The sequence below is a fragment of the Rhamphochromis longiceps genome, linkage group LG4, assembly GCF_057381845.1.
Source record: "Rhamphochromis longiceps isolate RC_006_pf linkage group LG4, R_longiceps_female_GT1.1, whole genome shotgun sequence".
NCBI classification, from domain to species: domain Eukaryota; kingdom Metazoa; phylum Chordata; class Actinopteri; order Cichliformes; family Cichlidae; genus Rhamphochromis; species Rhamphochromis longiceps.
In genome coordinates this window covers 18925340-18941701 of record NC_140560.1, presented here as the reverse complement: position 1 = coordinate 18941701, position 16362 = coordinate 18925340, and positions in this window count along the sequence as shown.

Below are 16362 nucleotides of genomic sequence, written 5' to 3'. Positions count from 1 at the left end.
GTCTGTACCGGTTTGAACTGGGAAAGCTGAAACACGAACCTTTTTTTCTCTATATAAACTGCTGTGTACCAAATAAACCTTTGAGTTGATTCTGGGAAAGCAATCTGAACAGTCTCTGTATCACTTTGTTCTCCTAACTGCTCCCGATATCGTAACTAACCCAGCTGAACGGCATACCTGAGTGTTACTTTGAATAATTAGGAGTCTTATAAGGAAAGGACAAAACTCTGCTTATCGCTCACGCCTTGGAGGAAACCGGGGACGGAAATTTCCTTCATGTTCTGCTGTGTTTTACTTGCATCTATTTGAAAGAGTGAGTGTAAACACAAAAAACATTTTATTTTATGTGCTGGAATGTGTAGAAAATAGGTTTAAATGTTAAACTAATTTATTCAAGTCAGAGAATGTTGCATATAATTAAATTTTTGCTTGATGCATAAAGTTAAAAGATTAAAACTGATAAAACAAGTTAAAAAAAGAGACTTTTCCATTTGATTACATTTTGTATGATGGATTATGTAGAAAAAGTAGAATTGGGCTGAAAGATCTATCGCTTTATCACCTCTTCAGGTTGTAAATCGTGTTTTTAAAAAGTAACTAATTAACTAAGTAATTAATTACTTTTGAAAATAAGTAATCAGTAAAGTAACGGGATTACTTTTTTGTGGAAGTAATCAGTAATTAGTTACTGATTACTTTTTTCAAGTAACTTGACCAACACTGGTAATGAGTTTCCTTTTTGTACACTTTCAGAACTGCACATGATTATTTGCAGCTAGCAGGTTGTTATTGCAGCCTTCAGTAGACTTTAGTAATAAATTGCACAGCAATAGTACATTGAAGATACTGAAGTGGCACATAACCAGGGTAGTGACCACAACTAAAACAAGGTAGGTGCAGTAGGCTAACATTAGTTTTTAAAAAATAACTTACATGCAGCTGAGAGCAGGACATTAACAGGACGCTTAGATTAGAGCAGGTGTCTCAAACTGTGGACCACTACTGTCACTGTCATCTCATTGGAGGGTCACTTTAGTGTTCAAGTAGTACGAAAAAGACCAAAGAAACAAGGAAAAAAACCCCACAAATATTTCCTTAATGTAGTATTTGGTTTGTTTTTAATTTCAAATATTGTATAACAAGGCAAAACTGCAACTGCGCACGCAAGTTTTTCTCACTCTTAACTGAAGCTTATCATTGAACTACTAAATAAATTGCTGCTCTCTTTTGGCCAGACACATGACAGCACTTCTGCTATCATTTTGATCATATTTAACAAAATAAAAATGCAGACATAAGTGTACACATTAGTTTTTGACTGCTAGTGAAAAATGTTTTCTTTTTGTTTGCACTCTCTTGTTACCTCGGCCATGTCCACGGCTCCAAACCGTAGTAAAGGGACCTCTGGCTAATACTTTGGGTTCCGTGTCCGGCTCGTAGCCGAAAACTAACTTTAGTGTCTTTGTCAATTTTGCTAGCAAGAGGCAGAGAGAGGCGTTGAAAGGCTGCTCCTACTTTGGAGGAAAACACGAACACAGTGTACAGCTGAGTCTTAATAGCTTACTTACAACTGGGCTCCTCAGGCACTCTTTTGGGCTGCAGTGGTTATTATTATATTTACATGCTTCCATCTCCTGTTTCTGGTCGGTGACAACTCGTACTTTTTGACTAGAGAGGGGCAGTCCCACACATTCTCCCTGCAGCACAGACTACACTGCCCATGAGGCTACATTCTTTAGGGCTATGCCTGTAACACTTTGCTCATATTGCCTTCACATTAAAACATTTTTTGAATAATCATTTTTTAAAAATATTTCTTCACGTCATTATGCGAGCCGCAAGTAGAGGTGACATGGGCCACAAGATCGAGACCCAGGCATTAGAGCCTCTTAATGTGTGTTTTGTTTGGGTTTCCACCAGCGTGGAATTATCAAAAGTAGAGAGAGCTTAGCTTAACATATGAAACAGGAAAAGACCACCGTCCAGTCCATTTATTTCAACAAAGTATCTGTGTTCTGATTATCACCTTTTTAAACAGTAACTGTAATGGAATACAGTTACTCATATTTTGCATTTTAAATATGTAATGCCGGTACATGTATTCCATTACTCCCCAACACTGCCTGTCCATAAAGCGATAAAAAGAAGCATTCCTGTTTTTATGGCCATTATGTTAAACTGCGTGAGCCATTGTCTCTGTCAACCTCTCTGCAGCTAAAGTAAGTTTAAGACATCCAGGTTTTGCATTGACTCCTCCTCACAGGTTTTTAGGAAGTACCTACTTCAACCACTGAATACAGCACTATAAATGATGCACGAATGACATGTTCTTGTTACTTTTATTTCTTTGTATTTCCCAGTGATGGCTATCACAACAGGATTGGCATTTATGTGTTATTTTTCCTTCCATTTAAGCTCAGATTGGTTTGATTTTTTATTAATTATATAAAAGAAAAAACTTTATTTAATAATTGTATACAGTGAATCATTTATACATAAATACATTTTGTGTTTTAATGGCCAAATGGATTGTATTCCTTTACCAATGAACTGATCCTGAAACAATCTGTGGCTTATTATGAATAATTGAATAATGCTCAGGATGAGGTTATAATGGGGGGTCAAAGGGTCACAGAAATGAGAGTCTAAAAGGCACAAAGATAGAATACATAGAGGTTGTGTCCAAATTCATGGGCTGCATCCTCCTGAGGACCCGGCCTTCGCGGTCTACGTGGGCCAGGTCCTCAGAAGGTCGGGTAGGCCGGAAGTAAACGGCTGTGAAATTGGACGGTCTAGCCTTGTGATTAGCATCACCGCTGTCTCAGTGGAGTTCAATAAACTCAGCCGTCTGCTCCTTGCTATCTAAAATATAACAGGACACTGGCGTAAATTCTCGACCATCTCACACTTCTGTTTAATCAGTTTTCTGTTTGACGTTTAGTCAGCTGTGTAAAAACCAAGGAGGAACCCACCCGGGGGATTAATAAAGTTTTATTTTATCTAATCTAATCTAATAACTTTAATCTCAGCCAAACCGATTTACTCATGAACAAATAAAACACTGAAAAAAGCCCAACAATAACATTTTAAGGTTGTCTAAGTGACTTATATATTACGTTTAACCCGAGCAGCGAAAGTCTGCGGTGATCTGAAAATGATGTGCCGGGAGTTGTGCCGTTCTCGGCCGCATCAGTGACCCTCGAGCTCCCGGCTAGCTGTCGAGCTGGTGGGTAGCAGACGTCTCCGAAAACGTCGAAGCACTTTTGCAAATATGTGATATCTTGATAAACCGAGCAGGTATTTGATGTTTACACAACTACTTTCTCGCCTGAAAATATGTTAAACGTTTATTTTGTGACCCAGAAAGATTAGTATGAGTAATTTTAAAACTTAGTAGCGGCCGCCATTGTTGGAAACTGGAGTTTGGCTGGGCCGCGCTATGAATTCTGGGATATGGTAGGCCACGAAGGACACACCCGACCCATCCTTCAAATTCGGGGAAAAGGAGGACGCATTTGTCGGCTGCATTCGGAGGAGTCTACGAATTTGGACAGCCTTCAGCGCGTCGCTGTGACGTAATCGGTCTACAAATGCGGCCTCAGGAGGATGCAGTCCATGAATTTGGACACGACAAGCGACTACAACTGCAGGAATTGAAGGCACTTTGACATGCATAAGGGAGTGAAGAAAATAGGTGGACCACAATCATAACAGGATTGAGCTTAACTGGGTGGGAAAACTGAAGTGAAGAATCTGTGGAAATACTGAACTGTCTTTAAGTGAATCTTTGTAGTGTGTTGCAGATCCAGTATGTGCCATTCCAATCCACTCCAGTCCTTTCCCTGCAGGCTGTCTGATCCAGGCTGTGTAGTAGCTCCCCACAGAATAAGAGACCTGACAGGTGATGGTGAGATGCTGACCTGGCTGCTCAATCACAGAGGGTGTCTGTGTCAGCTGTTCACACTTCATACCTGTTTAAAAAGAAAATGTTTTGTGACAAATTACAGTTTGTTACAAAAAAATACTGCTGAATGTTAAAGACACTCACATGAAATGGCTAAGAGCAATAACAGAGCTACAGAAAACATGTTTTTTGATGAACATATCATGACGTGAACTCCATGCCACAGTCTGAAGCGTTTATAATAACAGAGGAAGGCAATGAGTTTGCATACCAAGGCATAAAGCATTCATTAGGATCTAAATAAAGCCTGATGAAAAAACTGCCTCTTTTGGACATTATGAAAACATGTTTGGGAAATGTACATATGAGATTCTAATTTCATAACTCACTCAGATGTAAGGCATAAATTTAAAAAGAGGACTTGTGTTTAGTATTTTTATTGTGTATTTAAGTTTAAGTCCAAGGATTAAAGGTGAAAAAGCACTATGAGTATTATTTCTGTTAATGTTATACTTGACTGCTGTTACACACACACATAAACATACACTCAGATACTTGCTGTACTTCAGAAATAATAAAATTAAATCTTTAGTTTGCTGTAAACAGTATAAACAATAGCCTGAAAGAAACATTTAAAAGAGACTCCAATCCCATTTTCTTCAGAGTCACCGTATCGAGTCCAGTCACTGTGGTTCTCGAGCATGGTACCAAATAGAACATTACTTTTTCAAACTGTTTCTCTGCAGATACATCTGCTGTTTGCTGTTGTCTCTGGAGATGTAAAAACAGCCTTGAGCCAACTGAGAATAGCATGTGTTAGTAACCTTTCAGTAAAATGGCAAGTCCAAAAGGACCAGATTAGATTGCCACTCATTGGCAACTGCTGAATGTAAATCCAGAACCTGTACATGTTAATCTTTCAGATTCTGCAGGCACTAAGCACTGATTCTATCAGGGTCTCACCATCAACACCTGTCAAAAACTGAAAATAGTCCCTTGCTGTAAGCTGGTCCGTTTTTACTTTCAAATTCAAATCAGAATCAGTAAAACGCTTTATGTATTATTTCACGTTTTAGCGCTGACTTCTCACAGAAGAAACAGAATTCGAATAAACTTGCGAAAAATGTTCTCATCATTATAATTTATTTCTTTGTTATTAAGTAATTATTCATTGTTTAATCATTCTTTGGTGGATCAAACATGTTTGCGTCAACCCTTCTATATTTTAAAAGACACACATGGATTTTTCAGCCTTCTTAATTACATTTACAGTATTTAATCAGAATGGTTTCTGAAATTTACTGTTGACTATTAATAATTTATTTTGAACCTACAGGACTGTAGGTTGTGTGAGTCTGATCGTGTGAGTAGCTTGTGTGTGCAGAGGAACTGCTCTTCTTTGGGATGAATAAATCTCAAAGAAGGGATTTATTCATCCCAAAGAATCTGAGTCCAATAGGAACATTAACCCCAAACTGGAAGAGTGGCTCCTTTAACCACTCATTCGATTAAATTCTCCTGTATCATTTTCTTGGTTTAGTTCCCATAGTTTGAAGATTTAGTTTCTTTTGTATTTTGTGTTCAGGCTTTTATACGTAGGTTTCAGCCTAACAAACAGCTCATCTTTTGTGAAAGCTCTCTTGCCTCTAAATGCCTGCAATCGACTCCTCCCCATTCACACTGTGTATGATCATCCTGAAGACCTTGAAAGTTCTCTGCTTTTATAAAATACCTAAAAAAAACCAAACAAAAAAAACACTTAGAATCTCCACACATTCAAACAATTTACCATTGTTGTAATGTCACTCAGATACTCAAAGTTACTGTTAATGATTTTCAGCTTACCTGTGTTTCCAGGCTCATCATTTGCTTACGGTAAACTAAGTCACATGGCTGTTTCAGTGTTTTTGCACAGCTGTTCTTCTGTTTTTTGTCACTGTGCAGTGACGGGCACAGAAGTAAACAGCTGAATCATCAGCTGTCAGACTCTTGATCTCAAGGTACTGTCTGCTGCTGGAGTCTTCTTCAGTCATGATGAAACGAGTTTGAAAAGAACTGGCATAGCTAGGAGAATTATTGCCTGTGCTCATATACCCAATCCAATCCAGAGCTCTGCCTGGCCTCTGTCGTATCCAGTGAATATTGTAGCTTGTCAAGCTATAACCAGAAATGATACATAACATACTCTCTTTCTCCAGGTTTTTTCACCTCAGAGGGAGACTGATCCAGTTTGATCTCACTCCAAACTCCTGTAAGTAAAAATCAAAAAGTGTGATGATCATGAATCTGATTTATGTTCATGTTTTAAAGAATAAATACTTTTCCTACCTTGGAGAAAAAGAAATGAATAATAAACTCCAAAGAATCATATATTCCATAATTCAGAACACTTAATTATCTGAGTGTTTGTATAGTTAAAAAGTGTCCAAGATGTTGGTTGAGAGTTTGATGTGACATGTAAATAAAGAAGCTACTTTGCATAGACCTCCCTCTACATAAACCATTTCTTATTAAAAAAAATTAGACAATGCCATACAATACTGAGTCGTCTCTGTTTTCTACGTCCAATAATCTGCACATAAGACATAAACACTATTTCAAAGTCTCACTCCCACTTTTTGTACTGACGAAGTGTTCTCACTGGGATTTATTGCACATTTTCTTCTAACACAAGTTCTTTTAAAACAAATGATGCCATTATGTCTTATACTTATAAAAAATGTAAGAACTATTAACTAGAGATGGACCGATCCGATATTATGTATCAATATCGGTCCGATACTGACCTAAATTACTGGATTGGATATCGGAGAGAAATAAAAAATATAATCCGATCCATTAAATATCACAAAAGCACCTCACAAAACTAGCAATATAACCCAGCTCATAACCTTAGCATGTCGGAGCAGTGTGCGTCTTGTGATAGAGCGGCTGTGGCATGCGAGACCTGTCGGCGGTCTGGTTGAGCATTTGGAGCCTCGCTAAATGCTGCCAAACCAGCATTTCATCTCGGGGAAAGCTATCCCAGAGAAGTATAGCAAGTGTGTAAGTTCATCTCTGAATGTTTGTAAAGCATTCCCACATTAAGCTTAACAATATATATAGAAATATATGGAGCAACTGCCTCTTCTCTCTCTCCCTCTCCTGTTGCTACTTCAATCATGAAACTGATCAATAATCGGCTTTTCTGTCGCGAGTCCGTCTCTCTTCTTTGTTTTTGGCCCACTTTGCGCCAGAAAGAGAAAACCAGCGGCTGAACAACAGCAGCACGTTTAAGTTTGATAAGCTGTTGTTAGAATTTATTTAATATTACTTTCTACACCAGGATCCTTTTCTAAGTAGCTGACAGCTGGTAACTGTGCAGGAGCGGGTCTAGCATGGTTTTGCCAGAAATCCATTATTGTATGTAGTAACTATTAAGTCAAATGTATAATCTAGAAAGCTACAGTACTTTTTCATTTGCAATTCTGTTGAAGAGAGATGTTGAATCTATTTAATTATTGTAGAAAAATTATTGACTTCCGTGCATTTTTTTTTTTTACACGTGCTTTAAATTAAAGTTGATTACGTCAATTAATCATTATGAGGGGTTGTTCCTTATTTTTTTGTTTTTTGCTTGGAGTTGGCATTTATTATACCATTTATTAGTTAGGTTGTATAATATTTCCACTAAGTACTCTACTAAGTACTAAAATACCAGAATAGGGAGGATGGAGTAGGTTTAAGTTTATCAGATTGATCAGTGTTGCTGAACAGTGTATTTTTTGCATACAGGTTTAACAGAATAGCATTGGTGGGTTTTTTTTAAAAACTTGATTATGAACTTATACAAAATGCAGCAAGATATTAAAAAAAATATTTTATTGATAATGAAATACCCTATATCGGATTTATATCCGTATTGGCAGATATCCAAATTTATGATTTCGGTATTGGACATAAAAAAGTGGTATCGTGCCATCTCTACTATTACAGTTTTTCTCAGTCGCTTTGGTGCATTTCTCACAACAGAATTAAACATTGCACAACAGTTAGTTCAACCACCACAACATGTAGTCGTTTTGGCACAACCCTGTGGCGGTTTCACGTTCACTGCGTCCAAAGGCAAATGCCTTTGGACATGAAGCAGTTGAGTGAGTACAAATATCTAAAGAATGGTCACGTTTGACTTCCTATTCATCACTATCTCCTTTCTTTTATCATGAATGTCACAATTATTCATACTTGTACCGGCTGAATAGTCATTGTCCTCACAACTAATAGTCTTCATTTCATTGCTTGTGTCAGTGCACTCAAAATTGTTGAACATCTTGTCAAACACTTTGTACACCCATTTTGAAAACCCTATTTTTAAGGAGTTTCCATGAAACCCCTGCACACGTTTGTATATCTTGACGAAGCGGGATTCAATCTTGCAAAAGGCGTGAACGAAATCACATTGGAGAAATAGCCACCATTGATGTCCCAGGCCAACGAGGAGGAAATATTTCAATGTGTGCAGCAATCTCAGAAAATGGCGTTCACACCCATATTCCTCGTATTGGTGCATACAATACACAACACCGGTTGGCTTTTCTGGACGCTCTTTATAGGGACCTAATCCCACAAAATGAAAGGGATGATCCTGGTGACAATCGGACAATGTATGTAGTGGTTTGGGATAATGTTAGCTTCCATCACTCTGCTGTAGTCGGGCAGTGGTTTGCAGCACACGACAGGATACTTATGGAGTTTCTTCCTCCTTACACTCCATTCCTAAATCCAATTGAGGAGTTTTTCTCTTTCTGGAGGTGGAAGGTATATGACAGGCATCCACATACCCAAATGACCCTGCTAGCAGCTATGGATGCAGCTTGTGATGACATCACAGCAGAGTCCTGCAGAGAGTGGAGTTGACACTCCAGAAGATACTTTCCCCGATGCATCGATAGAGCTGACATTCGCTGTGATGTTGATGCAAATATGTGGGCAGACAGACGGGAGCGTCTAGATATCAATGATTGATATGCAGCAGTGTCTGTTTTTCAGTTTTGTTTTTTTGTTTCATAACCACTGGAGTGAGGTTTACTGTCTAAGTGAGTTTATGTTTGCTGTAAAATGTTTGATTTACTGTATTTCCCCAGTTTGCACAATGCTGTGAACAGTTTCAATTAAATATTATCAAGAGTGCATATGGAGTGTCTTGATTTTCCTTTACAATTTATGGTTTTCAACATGCCATGCATGCTGTCCAGACTTGACATGTCATTGGGAAGCACCTACAAAGAAATCCGTCACAATGAGAACATGTTCAAACCATTTGATTTTGTGACCAAAGGTGCTGGTGTAATGACTTGTAATTGTGACAGCCCTGACACTTTGATTGATATAAGTACTTGCTTTTGATGAATGTATTATCTGTTTTGCTCAAGGGATTTGTTGTTGATGCATTGACAACTTATTTTGGACACCTGACTTTTCTTTTTGATGGAGTGACTCACTTTTGCAAGTTATCCACCATGTTTTGCAGTTTGCACTAATTGTTTTGAGAAGTGCCTTAGTAGTGGTGGAGAGTTCAATTCTGTTGTGAGAAATGCACCAAAGCGACTGAGAAAAACTGTAACAAATGTTTTTAAGCCAGTCACTTACTCATAGTTATGTATTTAGTCTTTCCAGACTAATTTCAATTGAGCATTATTACTTCATATTGAAATAATAACTTTTTTTTCTCTTTTGCATGTGAAGAGTAAAATCATTGAAGTCAAATGGATACTTGAAGTTTTTGTGCAGCTGTTCCTCTGTTCTCTGCCTCGGTGTTTTTACAGGCACAGAATGAAAGAGCAGAGTCTTCTGCTGTAGTAGTAGTTATATATGTACATATGATAATACTTCTAAAATAAAATCTATAGAACTGTCAATCTCTTTTCCTCACACTTTTCTCAGTGGAATTCAGTGTTTATTTCACCTTCTAATCTCAATCAGATCCTTTCGAAACAATTAATTGATTTAAAAAAAACAACAACAGAAAACAAGAACTTATTGTCTTTTTACACCGCATTAAATATATAGTTTTAAAGGTCCAAATATTCCCTGCTGATGGTAAAAAGAGGAACTAATTTTTGTATGGCATTTCAACTGCTTTCTCTCACTGTGTCTCTCGGGCACAGTAATAAACTGCTGTGTCTTCAGTCTTCAAACTGTTCATCCGCAGATAGGTTCTAGAGATGATGAATCTACCCTGGACTGACAGGGAATAATAGGTGGGATAACCCAAAGTGCCTATGTAAGCAACCCACTCTAGTCCTTTTCCCGGAGCCTGTCTGACCCAAACCATAGGGTAGCTGCTGAATGTGAATCCAGAGGCTGCACAGGTCAGTCTGTGGGATTCTCCTGGTCTTTTAGTAACTGGTTCAGATTCTGTCAGAGTCTGACCATCAACACCTGTCAGAATAGGACAATAGTTACATGCTGTAAAATTGTTTATCCTTGAAAGACAAATTTGATTCAGCATCAGTGAAAGGTCTCACCTGCCCATAAAGCAATAAAAAGAAGCATTCCTGTTTGTATGGCCATCATGTTAAACTGTGTGAACAATTGTCTCTGTCAACCCCTCTGCAGCTAAAGTAGGTTTAAGACATCCAGGTTTTGCATTGACTCCTCCTCACAGGGTTTTTTAAACAATGCTCTTGTTCTACAAACCCCAAACTTTTATTAGATTACAGGTACCAGCTACAAATGGCTTATTTTTTTAATGTAGCTTCTCACTGTAAAGGTTTTATTATTGTATGTTATAATTGCTCTTTATAATTGAGATTATTTACTATCATTACATTCAATTGCATTTCGGTTTCTCTCTGTAAAATTTAAATGAGAAATTTTAATCACAATACAGACAGTAAGAAAAGCTTGACATTTATATTATGGTCTTTTTTTTCATAGTTTTCAGGTTCAAGCACATGTGTGAGTGTGAGCATACGTTGTGTCACATAAGACCTGTTTATATTTGCAGTGTGTGTAAACAAAATATTAATATTAATTAATGTAAAAAAAATTATATTAATACTTTTAAATCAAATTATAAAATGAAATTTTTTAAGACTGCCTGTGCTCATATACCCAATCCACTCCACTGCTCTTCCTGGTCTCTGTCATATTCAGCCAATATTGCAACTCCTTGGGCTGTAGCTCATCCCGCAGATTATTGTTTAATGTTCAAACAGACATGTCTACTGGAATACTGGCTGTTAGGTAAGAGAAAAAATCAGCATCAAATGCTCCCATAATCAGATGTCTATCCTAGGAGCTACTTTATTTGTTCACCTTGAAAATTATTATTCATTATTCATTCTCCACACTGACCAGCTGAGTCACTGAAATCAAATAATAGTTACAGACAAGCACAACCACACTATAACTTTGCAAATGTAGGATGATCCGTGACAATGACATCTTCAACCATAACTTTGTGAATGTCTTCATCACAACTGTACATGATGAAATGCTGTAATAATTTGTTGATTGGTTTGTTGTTTAGAAGTATTAGATAGTGACATACTTATCAGTAATCTATACTATAAGTGATAATGACAATGTGTGTTTTATTGATTTTTAAAAGCATATACGTTCTTATTTTTTAGTGTGTTGGAAATTGTGTTTATGTTGTCTTTAATGGGCTTAAGTCTGTTCATGGGCATGCCAAACTCTCTGTTTTGATGATGAAGCTAGTGTGAGTTTAATAGGAGCTTCTCTAAAACGGTCAACATATCTGATTTAATTTGTTCACTGACTTTTGCTAACTTAACAATACAACAAAATTGTTGCTACACATTTGAAACCTAAATTCAAACAAGGTGACACTGGGCAAGAGATATTGTGTTACTATATAATGATGGCATTTTTTTTTACCATGAACTTTAAAAATGTTGGACAAAGACCCTGAGTTTAGCAAATATTCCCTGGTGTTGGGAAATAGAGGAAGTAGTTTTTGTATGGCATTTCTATTGCTCCCTCTCACTGTGCCCCTCGGGCACAGTAATAAACTGCTGTGTCCTGAGTCTTCAAACTGTTCATCTGTAGATAGAGTTTACTGCTGGAATCATCTCTGGAGATGGTGAATCTACCCTGGACTGACTGGGAGTAAGATGTAGCATAACTATTACTTGAAGTGTGTATAAAAGCAGTCCACTCCAGTCCTTTTCCAGGAGCCTGTCTGACCCAAACCATCCAGTAGTTGCTGAATGTGAATCCAGAGGCTGTGCATGTCAATCTGTGAGATTCTCCAGGTCTTGTAAACACTGATTCAGATTCTGTCAGAGTCTGACCATCAACACCTGGTAAGACATAGACAAATAAATAAATAAATAAATAATGAACTATTCTCCAAATAATTAATGTTAAATCAAGAACAGGGGAAATCTTCACCTGCCCACAAAATAACTGAAAGGAGCAGTCTTGTCTGGTAATCCATGATACAGTACTACAAAGTGCCCAGAGTTGTCTGTTATCTTCTCCAACAGATGGATAAGTAGTGGTGGAATATGTTTGTTTTGCATAGACTCCGCCTTACTTACTGAGGAGTTTTCACAATTTTTCAAGTGACTTTGTCAGACAGGTTAACCTCATATCTGAATTTCACTCCAAATAAACTTGTTCAGCCACTATAATTCTGACTCAGAAAACACAACCATCAATAACACACTGACCCAAAAACGTTAACAGCTGGAAGTGAAGCTGGTTATAAAGCAATGTAAATGTATCTTTGTGGTTTGAATAATGTGAGAGATAAATCAGTCTTGCAGTTCTGCTGTTGAAAGAATGATGGTTTAATCTGCAAACACCCTACTGGCTTTGTGAAATAACTGGAAGAAGAAGGATAACAATGAGTGCAATAGAAAATGAACCTGTCACGGCTGGAAGCCAAAATATGGAGTGGACCCAAAAACAGATTCAAGCTGAGAAACAGAACTTTGACATGAACAAGGGTTTTATTTACAACAACGTGACGGTACAAGATGATGAAGATAGAAACTGTGAAATACAACAACTGTGAACTAAGAGCTAAGTGAGACATGCTATGACCTATGAATTCAGAAGGTGGCATGGAGCACTATGTACAAGGACTTTACCACGTTGTTTAACTAGATTGCCACAGAACATGAACGGTGGTCGACGGGACTTGGCGAGGGACACAGTGGTACGAGAGAGGGTGGTGGAGAGGCATTGGTTGCAGGTTGGGTCATGCAAGAGGGAGGAAGCAGGATGAGGCCTGGGTGAGTCCAGTGGAATAGTGATCCAGGATTCCAAAGCAGAGTAGGCAGGGAGGCAAGTAAGTGAGACTGGAGAACCGATTGGAGCACAATGGAGTCCAGCGTCCAGGTGAGCAAGGCTATTGCAAGTTTGTATTGTGAGTCAGGAAACAATTGGGAAGACAAGAACACTAAGGTGAGTACAGAGAACAATGAGCACTGCAAGAGACATGGGGCCAAACACTAATGTGGGTTAGCAGACAATCTGGCGATGGCTGGTTGTGGACGCTGGTCTTAAATATAGCTGGCTTAATCAGTCTCAGGTGGCACTCTGGGGAGGAACAGGCACTGTGTAAATTTATAATGACTCACCCAGACTATGACAGAACCTAAAGACATGCATAGTAGCTGATGCATCTGATTGCAAAGATGATTGCAAAATATTTTTTGTTTTTTAGAAGAGACAACAGGGCACAGCTGTCAGACATCAAAAAAGAATTAAAGAGAGCAAATGATTGCTTTTATTCAGGTACTAGGTGGCATCACAATGATTGAAGCAGGTACTTAAGTGGCAAAGTAATCTGGAGGATTGCGGTTGGATGTGAGAGTGACTGTTTATCCATAGCAGAAAGGAAAGGATTGTAATAACTATTAGATTTTTATGACTGAACAATGTGACTTCTATTTTTTTTTTTTGTTGTTGTTGTTATTTAGTTTTAGAAAGTATGTGCCATCCAACAGATAACATCACTGACACAGTCTAAAACAGAAGATTCTTTAGGTTCACTATGTTAGAAGCTGTTTTTAAGTACAGCACTTTGTTTTCACATAGCAGAGAAAAGAGCCATTGTGACACTCATAATTCATTGTAGGGAAAGCATGATGAAAGAAAACCTAAAATTTAATAATGCAGTATACTATAGTTAGTATAAAATGAAGATAATGACACATTGACTCTCTTTTTAAAATGCTGCATTTGGATGTAAATTAATTAAACTCACACTCTCTCCTCTGTCACCTACCAAACAGTCGCTGGTTACCGGCTTCTGTGCTGTGCAATGCTGATTAGGATCTCTGAAAGATGGTATTTACAAACATAAAAGCAAAGACTTGGGTAGAAATCAGTTTTACAGAAACTATTGCTGAGTTCCTTCTGTTTATTTTTTGATTGTTTTAGTAACTTGCTTGGAGATGCAATGAAAAGAGTGTCACATTTTTTCAGATAAGATGCTTTGCACATTTTAATAATAATAGAAAAACAAATAATATTGGTGATTTTTCTATAGTGTTTAATGTTGCTAACACAGATTACAACTAGGAGTGCCATGTTCACGGGCTTTTTGTAATACATTATGATATTGTTTTTAGCCGCACTTTGAAACGATGTTTTGAAAATTATGTGATTTTTTTTTTCAAACATAAGTTATTCATCCTTGTTTAGATACAGGTGTGTGTGTGTGTGTGTGTGTGTGTGTGTGTGTGTGTGTGTGTGTGTGTGTGTGTGTGTGTGTGTGTGTGTGCAGAATATATTAAATGCAACATTTATTATTCATCTATTGTTTTACTTTCTGTACCTGTTTTCTATAGTGGTGTCATACAAATGTACTTTACTTTAGCAAATGTGTTACAGGTTTTAACAGCAACATTTATTCATACATTGTTTTACTTTCTTATTTACTTTTTATAATATCAAATACAAATGCAAATACACTTAGCTTTGATTAAACATGATTTGGAGATTTTTGTGGACAAACCTTTTGTTCTCTCTGTTTGCAAATGTCAGACACAAAAAAACAGAGCTGCTTTGAAACTTTAACATATTCACTTCTTGTTTAGTAAAACAAGATGAAAATAAGTTTTTTTTTTTGAAAAGGCAGCATTTACAATAACTAAAGGACTGTTGAATTTACTCTGTTGTTGCTCGAAACTAATAACGTCAAAATGAAAAAAATTTTTTTTAAAACAATTGATCATTTCTTGTGCATAAACAAATAATATAAATCCCAATGGAGGATGTTTACTAAAAGATAAATGATTCAATGGGCCTTCTTTTTTCCTTAGAAAAATTTTAAATGTATTTGTGCAGTTGTACTGCTAACAGACGAGATTGTGTAGTATGTAAACTTTGGTTTGTTGTTTCTGGTTTGCATAAAGTACCCTTGATGTTTTCGGTTTCTGCAGATGTGTGAGAACAAAGATCTAACGTGATACTATAGGGAAATAGCTTCTGAGGAACTGAAACTGTGTGTGAAAGCACGGTAGCCTTATGAGCTAATGAATATGCATGTGACCAGAGACAAATAAATATGTTATGTTATTTATTTATTTGGTTATTTTTGTTATGTTTGGCTTGTTGTAAGAAGAAACTGATGGTGAATTCAAAGCTGTGCAGTTTAATGCATGCAGTCCTCTAGGTCTTGTAACCACTGATTCATAAATGGATTGTATAAACTACATAATTTAAATGAAATGGATTTGAACTGTTGTCCAGTTTGGTGAGCCTGTGTCCTGTGTGTAGCCTCAGCTTCCTGTTCGTAGCTGGAGTGGCACTTGGTATGGCCTTCTACTATTACCCATTTGCTTAAAGGCTGAATATCTTGTGCCTTCAGAGATGTTGTGATGCAGGAGTGGGCAACTCCAGGCCTCGAGGGCTGGTGTCCTGCAGGTTTTAGATATCACCTTTGGTCAACACACCTAAATCAAATGATTAGTTCATTACCAGGCCTCTGGAGAACTACAACACATGTTAAGGAGGTAATTTAGCCATTTGAATCAGCTGTGTTGGATCAAGGAAACATCTAAAACCTGCAGGACACCAGCCCTCGAGGCCTGGAGTTGCCCACCCCTGGTGTAATGAGTGGTTACAGCGAAAGCATTTTGCCTTTCTATCAGCTCCATTTGGCGATAGGCTCTGACTACCAGCATCAACAATGCACTGTTACCTAGAGAACTGCCACTCACTGGATAGTTTCAATTTTCCACTTCAATTTGGCCATGAGGCCCATGGGTCCACTTCAATTTTTGTGACAAAATCAGATGGAAGTAGGAATTTTGGTAACGCTTTCTAATGATGTCACACTATTAGCATCAGTAAGGTATTGATAAGGTATTAACAAGTGCATATACATTATCGTTTATATATCATTACTCCTCCTTAATATGTCATTTATACAGATGTGTTTATCCATCTGTTACTGTTAGACCATCACTATCACTGCTGTACACTGCTACTAC